The 6,340-nt window shown below is 35.1% G+C and overlaps 1 long non-coding RNA gene across 3 annotated transcripts; it reads left to right on the forward strand.

The window, feature by feature from the left end:
• Nucleotides 1–915: 915 nt before the first annotated feature.
• Nucleotides 916–5,448, forward strand: LOC110725031. 3 transcript variants are annotated; one of them, XR_002512124.1, is made up of 4 exons: nt 916–3,376; nt 4,072–4,156; nt 4,524–4,615; nt 4,873–5,447. It is a non-coding gene; the product is annotated as an uncharacterized LOC110725031 (long non-coding RNA). The 3 variants fall into 3 exon arrangements; XR_002512123.1 differs by having other exon boundaries at nt 1,326–1,737; nt 4,873–5,446; XR_002512122.1 differs by having other exon boundaries at nt 1,330–4,156; nt 4,873–5,448.
• The last annotated feature ends 892 nt before the right edge of the window (nt 5,449–6,340 follow it).

The following is a 6,340-nucleotide window of genomic DNA, read 5'->3' on the forward strand; positions in this document are numbered from 1 at the left end:
AGTAGCTCCCCATTTCTCCCATACAATGGCTTTCCCACTACTACCATAAACATTGCCTTCAGTTTGAATCTTCTTGACTGTTGAACTCTGTGTGGGTCTTCCTCACTTGGAAGGAGATAGAATCTCCTTTTATCTGGATTAAGATAAAACCATTTCTCATCTATGTGGATGCATGGTCCATATCATCAAATATAGGGTCTTCATTCCCAATGATAGGATTAATGTAAGACATAATCTATTTCAGTCTTGCAACTTTGTGGTCACTTGTGAGAGCTGGCTTGTTGCTGCTTGTATGTGTTCTGAGCCTTCCTTTTTTTTTTAAGTTGTGAAGAGTAACATGAGATATCTTCAATGCTGCTGCATAACTCCTCTCTGTCTGCCTAAGGTGCAGAGGCACTGACTGTAGGAATTCATCAGTAAATTCCCTTGGTTTAGGCCCTGTTCTGCCATACTTCTTGGACCTGACATCAATCACATCACCTTGTTCCAACTGTTTTTGAATGTCCTTGAAAACCCTTGTGATTGTTGATTTGTGTACATTGAATTTGTGTGATAATTCTTGCATATACCCTCTTGGTAAATTCCCATTATGCATTTTGAGTAAAATTGCATCTACAATTTCCCTCTTCTTGTGAAAATCAAGTTGTTTTCTGCTTGTTGCTGCTTGAATGTTGCCTTGATCTTCTGTTTGTTGCTGTGCTTGTTGATCATTGTCTTGCTGCCCCTGTTCATCCATTACTTCATCATCAGAATCATCATACAAGCCATAATCTTGCATGTGTTCTTCAAAGTCATAGTAAAGCTCTTCTAGTTCTTCTTCAGTTAACAGTTGATCAACCTCCAAAAACAGCCCTTCTTCTAACTCTGCCATGACATTTACTACACATGTATCTTTCCAGCTCAAGGTTGATGAAACAGGAGTCCCTGCTGGTTTTTTTTTGTGAAGAAGGGGCGTTCTTGTTAGGCTGAAAGGATGATGGAGGTGCCAAGCCAATGAAGCGTCTGATTTGTGAAGATCATGTGCAACACTGACTTTAGTTAGGATAATTTTTTGGATATTTAGGGACTTAATGACTGTGATTAGTGCTAACTTTTGGAAAACTAATGGTGTAATCTTAAAAATTTCATGGCTTGTCTTTTGGGAGAAACATTGAATGCTTGTGTAATGAATGAGGCTCCTTTTATAAGCCTCTTAAATGCTCATTTTGTAATGCAGAAATCTGTTTTTTTTTTTAAATTTGGTGGGAGTTTTGAATCTCCAAAAATTTCAAATTGTTTGAAATTTTAGAGAAAATTTAAGAGGGAAATCTATTTCCCTCAAAAAAAACTGACAGATTTCTCCACTCAAATGCAAGTGGGGGGTCAGCCTTTCTCTCTCCTCTACTTTAATTAAATCATCTAAACTTTCACTAATTTTCACCTTTCAAATTTTGCATCGTGAATCGTAATCTGCTCCAAAGTTGTAGATAATATTTAAAGGAGGTAGTAGTATCGGGCTTAACATTCAATCAACCCGCCTCCTTCCTTCGCTCTCCTCCATTTTCGCCCATTCAAACCTTTCCTCATCTTCGATCTCCTCCATTTTTGCGCTCTTCTCATCATGTTCGCTCTTCCTACTCTTTTCATCATGTTTGCTCTTCCTCAGCATCAACGATTTTCTAGAGGAGGTTGCCCTAATTTTGTGAAGCAGGTTTCCCTAATTTTGTTCGCTCGTCCTCCATTGAAGCTGCTTCTTAGGTAATTCCGTTCTCAACTCTAACTTCCGATTGTTCGTTGTGGATTAAATCTCCTTTATTGAAGAATTTCTCGAAATTGTTGTTTTTTGAAGAGAAATATCGATGTTTATGAGTTGTCTAACCTTATTTGCTCATTTCATTGTTTTTACTGATCGGATGATATTTTTTTGGAGATTTAGTATATTGTTGAGATTTCTAGTATTTGGGACTGATTTTCGTCTTGTTTGAAGCAATACTATTGAAATTTAAAGCTTGAATTCCTCTAATTTTGAATTCTATAAGGTTGTGTTTGGATACTCGCATTTCATTTGAAATCATTGATTTCAATTCCAGAATTTCTATTTCTAGAATTTATTTCCAAGTTTCTTGTTTGGCAAATTAAGAGTTTCAAATTTGGAATTTCAAATTCCAAAAACTTGTTTGGGGAAACAAAGAAATTCAGATCCTTTTTCTAATCTTTGTTTTTTTTTTCTTTTTTTTTTTCACCATTAATTTCCAGAATTCTGTTTTGCTTTTTTATTTTCCCCATAATATAAATTTTAGCAGGAGATAAAGCCGAGCGAAGAACGAAATTAAACAATAAAAAATTAGGGGAAAATCAAAACCCTAATTTCATCAAATTGACAAAATTAAGCAACCAAAAATTAGGGGAAAATCGAAACCCGAATTTTATCAAATTGACAAAATTAAACAACCAAAAATTCTGAGAAAATCGAAAGCTTATCACACAGATAAAAGAGGGTAAGAGTAGAGAAATCCAAAAGCCACTACAAAGGAGGATTAAGGTACACTTTAATCAAGGATTAAGGTACACTTTAATGGAGGATTCAAGGTACGCTTCAATGGCGAAGAAAGCTCAAACGCCGCTACAATGGAGGATTAAGGTACGCATCAATGGTAGAGAAAGCTCACACATCGCTTCAATTGAGAATTAACCGAACACGTTGACGAAGGAAAGGAAGCTCACTAGTTACTTTAATGGAGAAGAACATGTTGCTTATAGTAGAGAAGTCACGATCTTCATCAATGGAGGAAAGAGAAAATAGAATACCCAGCCCTTAGGAGAGAGAATTTGGGAAATTAGGCATAGGAGAAAGAGTAGGGCTTTTTTTTTTTTTTTTTTTTTTTTTTTTTTTTTTTACTGAATGTTGGAATTTGGAATGACAGCTTTATAGTTGGAATTTCAATTCAATCAAAATTAACTTAAGTTTTAATAAACTTGGATTTGGGCCAAATCCAATTTCCAAATTTAGAGTTAATCCAAACAATGTAATTGGGCCAAATCCAGAATTTCAAATGAAATTATGGTTCGCAAACAGGCCATGAGGTAATTTTATTTTTTTTGTCAATATTCTAAAAACTCTCAAATTGTAGTGTCCGATCCTCATGACTTGGATTTGTGGATAAAGGTTAGTCTATGAGACCTTATTATAGTTATTTACATTTCATTTCTTCACTTAACCGTCATTGTTTATGATTGTTTGAACTAGATTTGATCTTAGTTTTTGTGACAAAAGGTTGACAGAGAATACAAGCAAAAGGGATCATCACATGATACGATATTTAAGATCTCTTTCTGGCCTCATCAGCCACATGAGTTCTTTGATGACACATCTAGAAGGATGCGATCCAAACAATATGTATTGCTTATACTTTGCTGCATATTTGTCGATATACTTTTTTCTTAATGACTAGTCTATAAGCAAATGTTGTTGTGCTTGTGTTGTGCATCTTTCTCATGAATTCGATGTTTGATTGTCATGACTATCACTTAGAAGGTTCAAACTTCCGGCTTTATATCGTTTTTACTACCTATTTATTGTCCTACTGGTTTTTACATTTTATTAATCTCGTAGTAAAATACGAAAGAATTTGTAGAGAACCTGCAAGATTATCCTAGGGGAGTACTCGACATGTTGGCTATGTGTTTTGTGACACAACTTGTGTTGCTAGGACTTGCTCAAGGTTTAAATGTTGTAAGGAAGATATAGTTTTATTGTCTTATCTTTCTAAGGTTAAAGGGATAAATACTTCGTAGTGTGTTTATATAAACTATAATTGATCCATCTTACTGACGTATATACCACCTCTTAAAGTTTGTAAGGAATATAAATTTTCATGTTCAAGATTGAAATTAAAAGCATAGTGAAGTTTTCATTCAGTGAGGATTATATTTTTTAACCCAAGCTGATTTTTTTTAGATATTACTACTACGGATTTATGATTGGTTAGTATAATCTAATAATTTATTGACTTCTTATTCCCAGCTTCTTTATATATGCTAAATACCTTCCTAACCACCTGTTTTTTTCTCCATTCTTCTCATTGTTTTCAGTTCACTAGTCGTACAAGCTTTGCTATGAATATGGGTGTTCGTACTCCGCACTTAAGACCAACTTCCAATTTCGGCTCAAAATGTGGTACGATGAGATTAGGATTGATTTTCTTTGTTGTGGTTTTTGTTCACAAGACATTGTCCAGTTTGATATGTAAATTATGTCCATGATAGATTGATTGATTAATAGATAGATTATCATAGTTTGTGTACTTGTGTGCATACACTAATTTGATATTTAAGCTATGATGTTCTATCATTGGCGAGAATACTTTCGCTGTCGTGTAGGTGGTATGTTCTGTTACATAGGGTAGTGCTGATTCCGCTGAATGTGAGTTGACCTCCCTGGGCTATTTGCTAGGCAGGAGTCGAATTGGGATGTTATTGCTTAATGTGTGCTTATTATACGTCCATAGAGGCTATTTTGATCCAGATTATATGTTGTTTTTCAGAGATAATTTTGGGTGGAATTGTACAGCCAGTTGAGGTCTGTTTCAGAGTTTAGGCTTGGCAACGTTTTTCATGCTGAAAATATCATTTCCAGGTGGGTCTTTTCTTTGAAATATTAATTCTTTTGAGTGACTGTGCTCCATATCATTGATATACTGTTAACTTTGATATCATACTTTTTTTGCATTATATATTGTTGATACTTCATATGCTCTTTTTAACAAGTGAAAGTATATTTCTAAGTATACTTAAGGTAAGGGGTATTGACTTTGTTATCTTTATTCTCATGAAGTTTCTGTATTATTTAATCTTTAAAATAAAAAATTTAATTGTTTGCTTTATAAATTGCAGGTAGTTATAGGTGGTGGTGCTCTTTCTCCTTTCGTCGAGTGGGCGAATGTGCATATTTTTTGGTGGAGTATCTAGGTTATTTAGAAGCCTATTAGCAGCCTTGTAATTTAGTTTTTAATTTTTAATTAATGTATATTTCATAACTAACAAAAAATTTGTTAAAATAATATTAAAATAGTTTGTATATCATACTGGAGGAGTTGCAATTTTTTTTTCATTTAAAGAAATGACTATTTGCATTTGGCGTAGTCCTTAGCCATCTGCTAATAGTTTTTTAAAAAAAAATTCTAAAAGAAAGACTATTAGCAGCTAGCCTAGTACTACGCCAGCTGCAAATAACCAATATTAGCAGCTGGCCTAGCTCTATGCCAGTTGCGAATAATGACTATTAGCAATGAACAAGTGTCAGTTGCAAATAATATTCTCATTAGTAGCCCCCGCAATAGTAGCCCCCGCAATAGTAGCCCTACGCGCCAGTTGCTAAAAGCCACTTTTCGCCAGTTGCTAATAGTGTTTTTTCCACTAGTGTCTCGATCATAGCATTTTTCATTCACTCATCCTAAAAAAAAAAAATCAATTACCGAACTAAACACAAGGTACACCAATGTCTTGAGACACCTTTGCAACCCTGTCATCCCTGTTAACCGTTCAATCACATTCCATTTCTTCATCAACCAATTTGAGCCTCGTCTAATGTTTGGCCTTCATTTCTTCAACCACATTCGCTTAACCCTGGGATTGGAAGATGTGTAATTGTATAACATTCAAAAAGCAAGTAAAAAAAAAGCGGCAAAGCAAAAAAAAAATGTCTAAAGGCAAGTGTTCCAATGTCTTCGATATGAACACGTCTCAAATTGCGTCTCTCATCAAGTGTTTGGTATCGTGCCTGAGAAACATGAATTCTAAGTGAGTGATGGACCGCATGATCTGAGATTGCCTACATTGATTTCAAAAGAAAAAAGAAGGAAACGAAATTCAAATAAAAAAATATATATGAAAAATAAAACTCGCAAATTCCAATACATAATTGTACATCTTGGTGGGGCTTTGCTCGGGTCTTGATCCTTTTACCCCTTAAACCATCAGCTTATCCATTACAACCCTTGAAAGACCTCTTTGAGGTGTACACATACTTGTGCAAAGTTCGACTAGAGCTACGTTGGCCTGATTCCTAACGGATACGTAGGCAACCTCACATCAAGGTGCGGCCACATTCATATTCACATTTATATTCATATCCATGCTTGATTGAGTCAAAGGATATCCAATGCTTACCCCTATCCATCTAGAGCTAGAGTTGGGGGCTTGAACCCATATCATTTAGCCTACCCAGCCTAAAGAGTCATCATCTTTAGCTCTTCTCACATATATTTCCATCACCATAACCTTTGCAGCCAGCCTTAGTATCACATTCACACACTTCACTCACACATCCATATTCATATCATCCTCCCTTTGAGAACCCTTT

The sequence above is a fragment of the Chenopodium quinoa genome, unplaced genomic scaffold (assembly GCF_001683475.1).
Source record: "Chenopodium quinoa cultivar QQ74 unplaced genomic scaffold, ASM168347v1, whole genome shotgun sequence".
NCBI lineage: Eukaryota > Viridiplantae > Streptophyta > Magnoliopsida > Caryophyllales > Amaranthaceae > Chenopodium > Chenopodium quinoa.